This window comes from Coregonus lavaretus (assembly GCF_964263955.1).
Source record: "Coregonus lavaretus genome assembly, contig: HAP1_SCAFFOLD_2008, whole genome shotgun sequence".
Classification (NCBI taxonomy): domain Eukaryota; kingdom Metazoa; phylum Chordata; class Actinopteri; order Salmoniformes; family Salmonidae; genus Coregonus; species Coregonus lavaretus.
The window spans coordinates 28,348-42,500 of record NW_028164902.1 but is presented as its reverse complement, the minus strand read 5'-3'; the positions used below and the strand labels follow the sequence as shown (position 1 = coordinate 42,500).

The following is a 14,153-nucleotide window of genomic DNA, read 5'->3' as shown; positions in this document are numbered from 1 at the left end:
AAAGCTCTTTAGGGGTCTAGGGCTGGCTAGGTTGTGTTACTGTAAAGCTCTTTAGGGGTCTAGGGCTGGCTAGGTTGTGTTACTGTAAAGCTCTTTAGGGGTCTAGGGCTGGCTAGGTTGTGTTACTGTAAAGCTCTTTAGGGGTCTAGGGCTGGCTAGGTTGGCTATGTTGTGTTACTGTAAATCACTTGGTGTTAAAGAGAGAGGTATTAAAGGCACAATCCTTAATATGTGCATAGACTAAAAGAGCTGACTGGTCTGAGCTGACTGGTTGTTAGTTAGTTAGTAGTTAGTGGCTAGTTGTTTGTGTGACTCATGAACTGTTGCTCTGGTTAAAAGCCAACTGGAGGGGAGCAGCTGGTAGCACCCCACCCCTCCAGTAGATACACACCCAGACAGGTCTCTCTAAAACAGGTTGGAAGAGATTTCATCTCAATGAGACTAACCTGGATAAATACAGGTTAAATAAAAATACTGATACAAACATACTGTAGATGCACACACACACTGTTGTACACACACACACACACACACACACACACACACACACACACACACACACACGGATTATGCTGTACACGCAAACACATTCCCACAGAGTGATCAGTTAGTGTGTAAATAAACAGTATGTTGTGAAGGAAAGCCAAGGGGAACTGAACTGACATTAAGCAACCACTTTTATCTCTGTTTTGTCTGTGTACTTGATGTTTTTCTGTAACAGAGTGTGTGTGTCCGTGTGTGTGTGTGTGTGTGTGTGTGTGTGTGTGTGTGTGTGTGTGTGTGTCCGTCCGTGTGTGTGTGTGTGTGTGTGTGTGTGTGTGTGTGTGTGTGTGTGTGTGTGTGTGTGTGTGTCCGTCCGTGTGTGTGTGTGTGTGTGTCCGTCCGTGTGTGTGTGTGTGTGTGTGTGTCCGTGTGTGTGTGTGTGTGTGTGTGTGTGTGTGTGTCCGTCCGTGTGTGTGTGTGTGTGTGTCCGTCCGTGTGTGTGTGTGTGTGTGTGTGTGTGTGTCCGTCCGTGTGTGTGTGTGTGTGTGTCCGTCCGTGTGTGTGTGTGTGTGTGTGTGTGTGTGTCCGTCCGTGTGTGTGTGTGTGTGTGTGTGTGTGTGTGTGTGTGTGTGTGTGTGTGTGTGTGTGTGTGTGTCCGTCCGTGTGTGTGTGTGTACTCTAACCCTGCTTTCCATCAGTAAGGCAGAACTCCTGCAGGTTTTAGTAAACACTAATTAATGAAGGGAAACTACTGGAAAGTTCCTGAGCTTTGTAGTTGGGCTGAACTCAGGGTGACGGCACCACACTTTAAAACAGGGGCCGAAAAGGACTTCCAAATGGCACAGACCTGTGGGTCCTGGTTAAAAGTAGTGCACTATGTAGGGAACAGGGTGCCATGGACCCTGGTTAAAAGTAGTGCACTATGTAGAACAGGGTGCCATTTAGAACACAACCTTTGTCTATGTGAACTCTACAGACTCCATATGGGCCTGTCAGGGTTGTTTCTTGGTAAATTAGCTCCGTTTTTTTCTTCTTTATGTTTTCTTTTCTCTCCTTGAGGAATCCAGTCTTGTTTTGCTAGTGATGATGTATGGATCGTCATCAGATGATTGCATCCCACACTTTATTTGACTAACGCAATGGAAGTAGTGGACATTTGCAGTCCAGTTAAAATCCCACACACAAGCAGAGGATGTTTAGGAGAACAGTCATCTCATATGAGTCTTAGGGCCAAGTTTGTTCCTGGGAAGTAAAATTAGACTTAGTTATGAGAAACTCACACAGTCTATTTTAAGAATGCACTTAAATCCTTAAGACTTTTTTTTTTTTAAGATGTGGTTTAAAACGTTGTGTATAAAAACGATGATGGATCATAATGTAGTTTCATCCCCAAAGTTTCAGTGACTTCTGAGGAGAAGTGTTCTCACAGTGTTAAAGACGTGTGTGTATGTGTGTGTGTTAAAGATACTCTGTCCCGTATCTGCCAGACACCGAAAACAGATCGCCTGATTTATTCTGTGCTCTGGATAAAACAGCCTATTTCTGTAGACCATTGAACCCTCATTGAATCAAGGACAAAAGGATGAATGAATGGCCTGGTCTGACCCACATAGGATAGGGCTGAATACATGACATGGATTCTAGTTCTATGGTCCTGTTTGTCTGGTTGTCTGGTTGGCTATACCACTTTGTAGATGTACATGCAACAGGATAATGTACAGATGGCCCCCGTCTATATGTAATAAATAGGTTTCAGTACAGGATAATGTATAGATGGCCCCCGTCTGTATGTAATAAATAGGTTTCAGTACAGGATAATGTATGACCCTTACAAAACAGATACAGGGCATTTAGTTCTCATGTTATTCCGGCAGTTTACACATTTCCAGAGCATAGCAACGATCAACTGTCACTCTCAGACAAGGTAGCTTATTGGCCAATAAGGGCCACATACATTAAGTTCAAGGCACTGACATTGGAGACAAGTTCTGTTACACTAACGCTAGTTGAGTTCCACAGCTATAGCATTGTCCTGTAGTTCGCTGGTCATTGTGCTGTAGTTTGCTGGTCATTGTGCTGTAGTTCGCTGGTCATTGTCCTGTAGTTTGCTGGTCATTGTGCTGTAGTTTGCTGGTCATTGTGCTGTAGTTCGCTGGTCATTGTCCTGTAGTTTGCTGGTCATTGTCCTGTAGTTCGCTGGTCATTGTGCTGTAGTTCGCTGGTCATTGTGCTGTAGTTCGCTGGTCATTGTGCTGTAGTTCGCTGGTCATTGTCCTGTAGTTCGCTGGTCATTGTGCTGTAGTTCGCTGGTCATTGTCCTGTAGTTCGCTGGTCATTGTGCTGTAGTTCGCTGGTCATTGTGCTGTAGTTCGCTGGTCATTGTGCTGTAGTTCGCTGGTCATTGTGCTGTAGTTCGCTGGTCGATGTCTTGTAGTTCGCTGGTCATTGTGCTGTAGTTCGTTGGTTATTGTCCTGTAGTTCGCTGGTCATTGTGCTAGCTCTTCCATTCTGCTGAAGTAGACAAAGCTTTTGAAGGACGCCGTGACAGAGAGACATAGTTCACAGCAAAGAGAGAAGAGTGGGACACTTCTATTTTATTTCATTCTGAGTGCTGAAAGAGAATATTTGGGAAATGTAACCTTTTTTTAAATCTTTCACCTTTTACGTAGTAAGCTAAAATAGAGGGTATTGTGTGTGGCTGAGTGTGCGTTTGTGTTTCGTGGTTCATTAGGACATGATTAGAAATAGCCGACGCATGCAGGAAGATACAACGTGTGGGAAGAAGAAAAAGACAGAGAGAGAAAGAAAGAGAAGTCCTATGGTGATGATGATTAAACCACATCACATCTTCTCAGCTCTTTCTTACCAAAGGGAGAGGAGAGGAGAGGAGAGGAGAGGAGAGGAGAGGAGAGGAGAGGAGAGGAGAGGAGAGGAGAGGAGAGGAGAGGAGAGGAGAGGAGAGGAGAGGAGAGGAGAGGAGAGGAGAGGAGAGGAGAGGAGAGGAGAGGAGAGGAGAGGAGAGGAGAGGAGAGGAGAGGAGAGGAGAGGAGAGGAGAGGAGAGGAGAGGAGAGGAGAGGAGAGGAGAGGAGAGGAGAGGAGGGGAGGGGAGGGGAGAGGAGAGGAGAGGAGAGGAGAGGAGAGGAGAGGAGAGGAGAGGAGAGGAGAGGAGAGGAGAGGAGAGGAGAGGAGAGGAGAGGAGAGGAGAGGAGAGGGGAGGGGAGGGGAGGGGAGGGGAGGGGAGGGGAGGGGAGAGGAGAGGAGAGGAGAGGAGAGGAGAGGAGAGGAGAGGAGAGGAGAGGAGAGGAGAGGAGAGGAGAGGAGAGGAGAGGAGAGGAGAGGAGAGGAGGGGAAACTACCACCCTCCTGGTGTTAACAGGCCTTTGTGTCTAATAGGACAATATAATAAGACCCTATAATAAGACCCTATAATAAGACCCTACAGTGAGGGAAAAAAAGTATTTGATCCCCTGCTGATTTTGTACGTTTGCCCACTGACAAAGAAATGATCAGTCTATAATTGTAATGGTAGGTTCATTTGAACAGTGAGAGACAGAATAACAACAAAAAAATCCAGAAAAACGCATGTCAAAAATGTTATAAATTGATTTGCATTTTAATGAGGGAAAAAAGTATTTGACCCCTCTGCAAAACATTACTTAGTACTTGGTGGCAAAACCCTAGTTGGCAATCACAGAGGTCAGACGTTTCTTGTAGTTGGCCACCAGGTTTGCACACATCTCAGGAGGGATTTTGTCCCGCTCCTCTTTGCAGATCTTCTCCAAGTCATTAAGGTTTCGAGGCTGACGTTTGGCAACTCGAACCTTCAGCTCCCTCCACAGATTTTCTATGGGATTAAGGTCTGGAGACTGGCTAGGCCACTCCAGGACCTTAATGTGCTTCTTCTTGAGCCACTCCTTTGTTGCCTTGGCCGTGTGTTTTGGGGCATTGTCATGATGGAATACCCATCCACGACCCATTTACAATGCCCTGGCTGAGGGAAGTAGGTTCTCACCCAAGAGTTGACGGTACATGGCTCCGTCCATCGTCCCTTTGATGCGGTGAAGTTGTCCTGTCCACTTAGCAGAAAAACACCCCCAAAGCATAATGTTTCCACCTCCATGTTTGACGGTGGGGATGGTGTTCTTGGGGTCATAGGCAGCAATCCTCCTCCTCCAAACACGGCGAGATGAGTTGATGCCAAAGAGCTCCATTTTGGTCTCATCTGACCACAACACTTTCACCCAGTTCTCCTCTGAATCATTCAGATGTTCATTGGCAAACTTCAGACGGCCCTGTATATGTGCTTTCTTGAGCAGGGGGACCTTGTGGGCGCTGCAGGATTTCAGTCCTTCACGGCGTAGTGTGTTACCAATTGTTTTCTTGTTGACTATGGTCCCAGCTGCCTTGAGATCATTGACAAGATCCTCCCGGGTAGTTCTGGGCTGATTCCTTTCTCATGATCATTGCAACTCCACGAGGTGAGATCTTGCATGGAGCCCCAGGCCGAGGGAGATTGACAGTTATTTTGTGTTTCTTCCATTTGCGAATAATCGCACCAACTGTTGTCACCTTCTCACCAAGCTGCTTGGCGATGGTCTTGTAGCCCATTCCAGCCTTGCGTAGGTCTACAATCTTGTCCCTGACATCCTTGGAGAGCTCTTTGGTCTTGGCCATGGTGGAGAGTTTGGAATCTGATTGATTGATTTCTTCTGTGGACAGGTGTCTTTTATACAGGTAACAAACTGATATTAGGAGCACTCCCTTTAAGAGTGTACTCCTAATCTCAGCTCGTTACCTGTATAAAAGACACCTGGGAGATAGAAATCTTTCTGATTGAGAAGGGTCAAATACTTATTTCCCTCATTAAAATGCAAATCAATTTATAACATTTTTGATATGCGTTTCTCTGGTTTCTTTTGTTGTTATTCTATCTCTCACTGTTCAAATAAACCTACCATTAAAATTATAGACTGATCATTTCTTTGTCAGTGGGCAAACGTACAAAATCAGCAGGGGATCAAATACTTTTTTCCCTCACTGTATATTAAGACCCTATATTGAGACCCTATATTGAGACCCTATATTGTCTAATATTGTCTAATAGTGTCTAATATGACAATATAGGGTAATTTGTAGGGCTGGCGTCTGACTGACACATTTAAAGGAGAGTATCACATGTCGGTGCCCCTCCCTCCAGACTGGAGAATGTCACCTGTCACGTCCCTATTGGCTCAAATAATAACTAGTCACGTCCCTATTGGTTCAAATAATAATGAGTGACAATAATAACAACTCATTATAGGAGGGCAGGGAACTCTGGAGCTACAAATCAGCTCATCAAATTAACCTGCCAAACCTTTCACCACAACACGAGACTAGAGAGAGGAGAGAGTTCTGTGTATTTTTAGCTAGGCTACAGTACACTCTGTCTAAACTCTGTCTGTAGGCTACATGTGGTGTAATACTGTTATTATCAGATTATTGACCAGATATTAGAGAGAGTTGTACTTACTGGTTTGGCTGTTGTTGGTATACACATTACAGAGATCTGCTTAAAGCCACAGTGTAAGTTGGGTTTAATATCGAAGAGTGGGGTCACAACAGAAAAGTACATAAAAAATCTTCCAGACGGAGTCTTTAAAGCAGTTCTATCCGTCTGTCTGTGAGGGTAATGGAACACGTCTAGATGTGTATGTCCTGGTGTTTCCTGTTTATTGGAATGTCAAGCCAAGTTGAACTCTGTCCCTGTTTGTAATTTCACCCCCCCAGTCTTGTCCCACATGGAAAACACATGATGATGTACTGTCAACAATTACCTTTTGCTGCTTACATATCCAGGAAATATGTGTGACCCTTTTTTTTCCCAACAAGGATTTTGTATCAGGCCTCTTTTGTTCTGGCAGGTCACATTCTTTATGTCTCACTCTCTTTGTCTCTTTCACATTTCACCTCTTCATCTGTCTCTTCTTTTCTCTCTCCTTTTCCCCCTCCCCCCTCTCCCCCCCCCCCCCCCCCCCCCCCCCTCCCCCCTCTCCCCTCTCTCAGCCCAGTGGGTTGGTCCACAGGGGTTTGAGCCCCTTTCATACTCCAGTAATTGATGAATTGTATGCGATATGCAAATGAGAATCCATAAATCTTGTGAATGACAGCTTAATTTATGTGAGCCTTAATGATTGCGGGATTAGATTTTTAATTAAATGTCCTCAAAGGCACCCTGACTGGGTAGTTGCAATCTCTCTTCTCTCTCTTCTCTCTCTCTCTCCTCTCCTCTCTCTCCTCTCTCTCTCTCTCTCTCTCTCTCTCTCTCTCTCTCCTCTCTCTCTCTCTCTCTCTCTCTCTCTCTCTCTCTCTCTCCCCAAGTCTACTGTCAGATTACGTTTCTGGGAACAATTTATTGATAAGCTCAGAGCTGCGTCATGTCAACCAACCAAATGAGCAGCAATTAATAAAGAGTGAAAATGGAGGTAGAGAATCTCATCTGCTCATCTCATTTAGGTCCTTCCTAGAACTTGTGATTTTTCCTGCTGGGGATGCTGTGAATGCATCCCAAATGGCACCCTATTCCCTATATAGTGCACTACTTTTGACCAGAGCCAGAGAGGACATATTCTAAACTGTGTTATGACATCTTTGTACTATTATAACACAGTAATGAAGTCAGGTTCTCAGTCTGAATTAGTTCAACACTTCAGTCTGTTCCATATAGACCTAGTAGAGTCACTTCAAACAGGCTTAGCTGTGCTCTCAGTTCTTGTGTACTAAAAAAATATGTTTCTGTCAGTTTTCAACAAGCTGCTTCCTATCCCTCACCTCTACATACTTCTCTTCATGAGAAGAGAGAGAGAGTTCATCATGTCATAGCGTGAGGGACCAGAAGATAAATATGTTTCATCATGTCATAGCGTGAGGGACCAGAAGATAAATATATTTCATAATGTCTTTGGATGTACATCATTACGTTACTTTTTTTACTTTTTATTTATTTATTTTTGAACACATACTCTTAATTGCCTACAAATAATAGTGTTACTCAGTCTGCGGTGGTGGGTTCAGGTGTGGAAGCTGAACTACGCAGCGACCCAGACCCCCCACTGACAAAGACAACACCTCCCATTCATATGTTTTCCTTTATCTTTCCTGCTGTATATCTTGTATTGGAAAGGTTTTGGATGCTTTGGCAATGCATACTGCCTGAATGTCATGCCAATAAAGCAACTTTGAATTGAATTGAGAGAGAGAGAGAGAGAGAGAGAGAGAGAGAGAGAGAGAGAGAGAGAGAGAGAGAGAGAGAGAGAGAGAGAGAGGAGAGAGAGAGAGAGAGAGAGAGAGAGAGAGAGAGAGAGAGAGAGAGAGAGAGAGAGAGAGAGAGAGAGAGAGAGAGAGAGAGAGCATAAAGCCAAACCACTCCTAATCCCCTCTTTATAAAGGTTACTCAGCATGATAAAAAAGGTGTTTAGTTCATTTATTTCCTCTCTGGCAGGGTGATATAAGCAACATAACTATTGGGGGATGGAGGGCAGGAGGAGGGAAGTGCAACACTGGGGTTAATATTTCATGAAGGATGATTGGCTAAGGGGTTGGGTGAGGTCAGAGGTCAGAGGGTAGCACTGGGAACACTTCCTGTCTCTCAAGAGAGGAAAGCACCTTACACAGGGAAGATCTCAATTACAGAATCCTCTCTCCTCTCTCTCTCCTCTCTCCTCTCCTCTCTCTCCTATGTCCTCCTCTGCTCTTCTCTCCTCTGTCCTCTCTCCTCTCTCCTCTGTCCTCTCTCCTCTCTCCTCTCTCCTCTCTCCTCTCTCTCTCCTCTCTCCTCTTCTCTCTCCTATGTCCTCTCTCGCTCCTCTCTCCTCTGTCCTCTCTTTCTCTGTCCTCTCTCCTCTGTCCTCTGTCCTCTCTCCTCTGTCCCTCTCCTCTCTCTGTCCTCTTCCTCTGTCCTCTTTCCTCTGTCCCTCTCTCCTCTCTCTCTCTCCTCTCTCCTCTGTCCTCTGTCTCTCCTCTCCCTCTCTCCTCTCCTCTCTCCTCCTCTCTCTCTCCTCTCTCTCTCTCTCGCTTCACTCGCTCTCTCCTCTCTCTCCTCTCTCTCTCTCTCTCTCCTCTCTCCTCTCTCCTTGTCTCCTTCTCAGAACCCATTGGATGAGTTTTGAGAAGGTCGGAGGCACCTGCCCTCTGAACTTCTCATCCAATGGGTTTTGAGAAGGAGACAAGGAGAGAGGAGAGAGGACCTGAGGAGTATGCAATTGATATCTACTTACAGGCTGAGATCATCCAAAAAAGTTATCCTTTATGATGCAAAGCCAAGGTTGTTGGTTCAATTCCCGCAGGGATCACACATACTCATACAACAAATGTATGCTCACTGTACTGTGAGTCTGTCTGGATTAAAAGCCTCTGTATAACTGATGTCATGTCTTTGATTGTTTTTCCAGCTCGCGCCCTGGTCGCCCCCCAAAGAGGGCTCAGAGTATGATGTCATCAGAGAACCAACACCTTCTGTCTCATTCTGGAATCATGCCCCTACTGGTGAGGGACCTGCATAGCACACACACACACAGACAGACACACAGACACACGCACAGTCCCACATGCACAGTCCCACATGCACAGTCCCACATGCACAGTCCCACATGCACAGTCCCACATGCACAGTCCCACATGCACGCACAGATGTGTCAGTTAAAGTGTGATTTTTTTGTTTTTATGTCATCACCTCTATTTTACAGTCTTATATTTTGAACCACAGTGCTGCTGTAGGCTGTGTTCTCACAGTGCTGCTGTAGGCTATGTTCTCAAGTGCTGCTGTGACTATGTTCTCACAGTGCTGCTGTAGGCTTGTTCTCACAGTGCTGCTGTAGGCTGTGTTCTCGCAGTGCTGCTGTAGGCTGTGTTCTCACAGTGCTGCTGTAGGCTGTGTTCTCACAGTGCTGCTGTAGGCCGTGTTCTCACAGTGCTGCTGTAGGCTGTGTTCTCACAGTGCTGCTGTAGGCTGTGTTCTCACAGTGCTGCTGTAGGCTATGTTCTCACAGTGCTGCTGTAGGCTATGTTCTCACAGTGCTGCTGTAGGCCATGTTCTCACAGTGCTGCTGTAGGCTGTGTTCTCACAGTGCTCCTGTAGGCTATGTCCTCACAGTGCTGCTGTAGGCTGGGTTCTCACAGTGCTGCTGTAGGCTATGTTCTCACAGTGCTCCTGTAGGCTGTGTTATCACAGTGCTGCTGTAGGCTATGTTCTCACAGTGCTCCTGTAGGCTGTGTTCTCACAGTGCTGCTGTAGGCTATGTTCTCACAGTGCTGCTGTAGACTATGTTCTCACAGTGCTCCTGTATACTATGTTCTCACAGTGTTCCTGTAGGCTATGTTCTCACAGTGCTCCTGTAGGCTATGTTCTCACAGTGCTCCTGTAGGCTGTGTTCTCACAGTGCTGCTGTAGGCTGTGTTCTCACAGTGCTGCTGTAGGCTGTGTTCTCACAGTGCTGCTGTAGGCTATGTTCTCACAGTGTTCCTGTAGTCTATGTTCTCACAGTGCTCCTGTAGGCTATGTTCTCACAGTGTTCCTGTAGGCTGTGTTTCTCACAGTGCTGCTGTAAGCTATGTTCTCACAGTGCTGCTGTAGGCTATGTTCTCACAGTGCTCCTGTAGGCTGTGTTCTCACAGTGCTGCTGTAGGCTATGTTCTCACAGTGCTGCTGTAGGCTGTGTTCTCACAGTGCTGCTGTAGAATGTGTTCTCACAGTGCTACTGTAGGCTGTGTTCTCACAGTGCTCCTGTAGGCTATGTTCTCACAGTGCTGCTGTAGGCTGAGTTCTCACAGTGCTGCTGTAGGCTATGTTCTCACAGTGCTGCTGTAGGCTGTGTTCCTCACAGTGCTGCTGTAGGCTATGTTCTCACAGTGCTGCTGTAGGCTGTGTTCTCACAGTGCTGCTGTAGGCTATGTTATCACAGTGCTGCTGTAGGCTATGTTCTCACAGTGCTGCTGTAGGCCATGTTCTCACAGTGCTGCTGTAGGCTGTGTTCTCACAGTGCTCCTGTAGGCTATGTCTCACAGTGCTGCTGTAGGCTGGGTTCTCACAGTGCTGCTGTAGGCTATGTTCTCACAGTGCTCCTGTAGGCTGTGTTCTCACAGTGCTGCTGTAGGCTATGTTCTCACAGTGCTCCTGTAGGCTGTGTTCTCACAGTGCTGCTGTAGGCTATGTTCTCACAGTGCTGCTGTAGACTATGGTTCCTCACAGTGCTCTGTAGACTATGTTCTCACAGTGTTCCTGTAGGCTATGTTCTCACAGTGCTCCTGTAGGCTATGTTCTCACAGTGCTCCTGTAGGCTGTTTCTCACAGTGCTGCTGTAGGCTGTGTTCTCACAGTGCTGCTGTAGGCTGTGTTCCAACACTGCTGCTGTAGGCTATGTTCTCACAGTGTTCCTGTAGTCTATGTTCTCACAGTGCTCCTGTAGGCTATGTTCTCACAGTGTTCCTGTAGGCTGTGTTCTCACAGTGCTGCTGTAAGCTATGTTCTCACAGTGCTGCTGTAGGCTATGTTCTCACAGTGCTCCTGTAGGCTGTGTTCTCACAGTGCTGCTGTAGGCTATGTTCTCACAGTGCTGCTGTAGGCTGTGTTCTCACAGTGCTGCTGTAGAATGTGTTCTCACAGTGCTACTGTAGGCTGTGTTCTCACAGTGCTCCTGTAGGCTATGTTCTCACAGTGCTGCTGTAGGCTGAGTTCTCACAGTGCTGCTGTAGGCTATGTTCTCACAGTGCTGCTGTAGGCTGTGTTCTCACAGTGCTGCTGTAGGCTATGTTCTCACAGTGCTGCTGTAGGCTGTGTTCTCACAGTGCTCCTGTAGGCTGTGTTCTCACAGTGCTCCTGTAGGCTATGTTCTCACAGTGCTCCTGTAGGCTATGTTCTCACAGTGTTCCTGTAGGCTGTGTTCTCACAGTGCTGCTGTAAGCTATGTTCTCACAGTGCTGCTGTAGGCTATGTTCTCACAGTGCTCCTGTAGGCTGTGTTCTCACAGTGCTGCTGTAGGCTATGTTCTCACAGTGCTGCTGTAGGCTGTGTTCTCACAGTGCTGCTGTAGGCTATGTTCTCACAGTGCTGCTGTAGGCTGTGTTCTCACAGTGCTCCTGTAGGCTGTGTTCTCACAGTGCTCCTGTAGGCTATGTTCTCACAGTGCTCCTGTAGGCTATGTTCTCACAGTGCTCCTGTAGGCTATGTTCTCACAGTGCTGCTGTAGGCTCTGTTCTCACAGTGCTCCTGTAGGCTATGTCCTCACAGTGCTGCTGTAGGCTGGGTTCTCACAGTGCTGCTGTAGGCTATGTTCTCACAGTGCTCCTGTAGGCTGTGTTATCACAGTGCTGCTGTAGGCTATGTTCTCACAGTGCTCCTGTAGGCTGTGTTCTCACAGTGCTGCTGTAGGCTATGTTCTCACAGTGCTGCTGTAGACTATGTTCTCACAGTGCTCCTGTAGACTATGTTCTCACAGTGTTCCTGTAGGCTATGTTCTCACAGTGCTCCTGTAGGCTATGTTCTCACAGTGCTCCTGTAGGCTGTGTTCTCACAGTGCTGCTGTAGGCTGTGTTCTCACAGTGCTGCTGTAGGCTGTGTTCTCACAGTGCTGCTGTAGGCTATGTTCTCACAGTGTTCCTGTAGTCTATGTTCTCACAGTGCTCCTGTAGGCTATGTTCTCACAGTGTTCCTGTAGGCTGTGTTCTCACAGTGCTGCTGTAAGCTATGTTCTCACAGTGCTGCTGTAGGCTATGTTCTCACAGTGCTCCTGTAGGCTGTGTTCTCACAGTGCTGCTGTAGGCTATGTTCTCACAGTGCTGCTGTAGGCTGTGTTCTCACAGTGCTGCTGTAGAATGTGTTCTCACAGTGCTACTGTAGGCTGTGTTCTCACAGTGCTCCTGTAGGCTATGTTCTCACAGTGCTGCTGTAGGCTGAGTTCTCACAGTGCTGCTGTAGGCTATGTTCTCACAGTGCTGCTGTAGTCTGTGTTCTCACAGTGCTGCTGTAGGCTATGTTCTCACAGTGCTGCTGTAGGCTGTGTTCTCACAGTGCTCCTGTAGGCTGTGTTCTCACAGTGCTCCTGTAGGCTATGTTCTCACAGTGCTCCTGTAGGCTATGTTCTCACAGTGCTCCTGTAGGCTATGTTCTCACAGTGCTGCTGTAGGCTCTGTTCTCACAGTGCTGCTGTAGACTATGTTCTCACAGTGCTCCTGTAGGCTATGTTCTCACAGTGCTCCTGTAGGCTGTGTTCTCACAGTGCTCCTGTAGGCTATGTTCTCACAGTGCTCCTGTAGGCTATGTTCTCACAGTGCTGCTGTAGGCTGTGTTCTCACAGTGCTGCTGTAGGCTATGTTCTCACAGTGCTCCTGTAGGCTATGTTCTCACAGTGCTCCTGTAGGCTGTGTTCTCACAGTGCTGCTGTAGGATGTGTTCTCACAGTGCTCCTGTAGGCTATGTTCTCACAGTGCTCCTGTAGGCTGTGTTCTCACAATGCTGCTGTAGGATGTGTTCTCACAGTGCTGCTGTAGGCTGTGTTCTCACAGTGCTCCTGTAGGCTATGTTCTCACAGTGCTGCTGTAGGCTGTGTTCTCACAGTGCTGCTGTAGGATGTGTTCTCACAGTGCTGCTGTAGACTGTGTTCTCACAGTGCTGCTGTAGGCTGTGTTCTCACAGTGCTCCTGTAGGCCGTGTTCTCACAGTGCTCCTGTAGGCTGTGTTCTCACAGTGCTGCTGAGTTACACCCCATCTCTCCAGGCCTCTCTACCTTTGCTCTGTGAAGTTTGTATTCACCGTTCAGTGTTCAAAGCTGCCCTTCTCTTTGTGTGGTTTTGTGAAACTCGATCTGTTCCTTCTCCACCTCAAAAGAAGCCATTTCTAAAAGTCATTTTTACTCTCTGTGTTCAAAAGCATCCTCAGCCTCAGAGAGTGGTGTCTCTGGGAGACAGTCAGACTCAAAGTAATACTCACTGGGCCTGAGAGAGCGTCTCTTAGCTCTTTTAACTGGAAGAGAGGTCACAACATCAATGTCAGCAGAGGAGATTAGAACTGAAAGGCCACAGGAGACTGAAAGAGAGGGAGGGAGGGACAGAGGGGGGAGGGAGAGAGGGATGGAGGGAACGGGAGGCAGAACAGAATTGCGTTTTGTTTAGCCAAGTGTAAACCTGAAGGAAACCTTTGATATCATCCTCTCCAGTCTCGATGGGGCGACGGCTTCTTTCCCGCTGTGATCTTGACATTTGCTAAAGAGAACAGAGGAACAGAGGGAGAAAATAGGGAAAGAGTAGGATACGTTTTTAATGGCAAGGCTCAGTTAATTTCAGAGCAGAGTTGTCCTTAACTAGCTCAGTGATTTTAATGACAAATAGAGACTTTATCATGCATATTACTGTCCGTTTAAAATGACTTCACTTGGAGGAGAGTCAGAGTCGGATGTTACTGCTGCTTTAAGGGCCACTATGGAGATAGATAGAGGATATTTGTGCGTCTGTACCTTTCTCACTCATCATTATTCACGATTCATTCAGGATTATCCGTAATCATGGTAGCATCCACATTAATGTAGAAGTGTTTAGAAACATATTATATTCTTATTTACAATAAAAGTGACTCCAAAATGACACAATAAGTTATTTACCACTCATTTCTATTGGGCACAAAATAATCTGAAACACAACC

The 14,153-nt window shown here is 46.7% G+C and overlaps 1 pseudogene across 1 annotated transcript in view; it reads left to right on the top strand.

Moving 5' to 3' along the window:
- The window catches only part of LOC311116462 (dachshund homolog 1-like), a 42,966-nt pseudogene that overhangs the window by 7,002 nt on the left and 21,811 nt on the right, over positions 1-14,153 (top strand). The window contains exon 2 of the transcript XR_014615482.1: positions 8,914-9,007. The product of XR_014615482.1 is annotated as a dachshund homolog 1-like (transcript). The remainder of the gene's footprint in view (positions 1-8,913; positions 9,008-14,153) is intronic.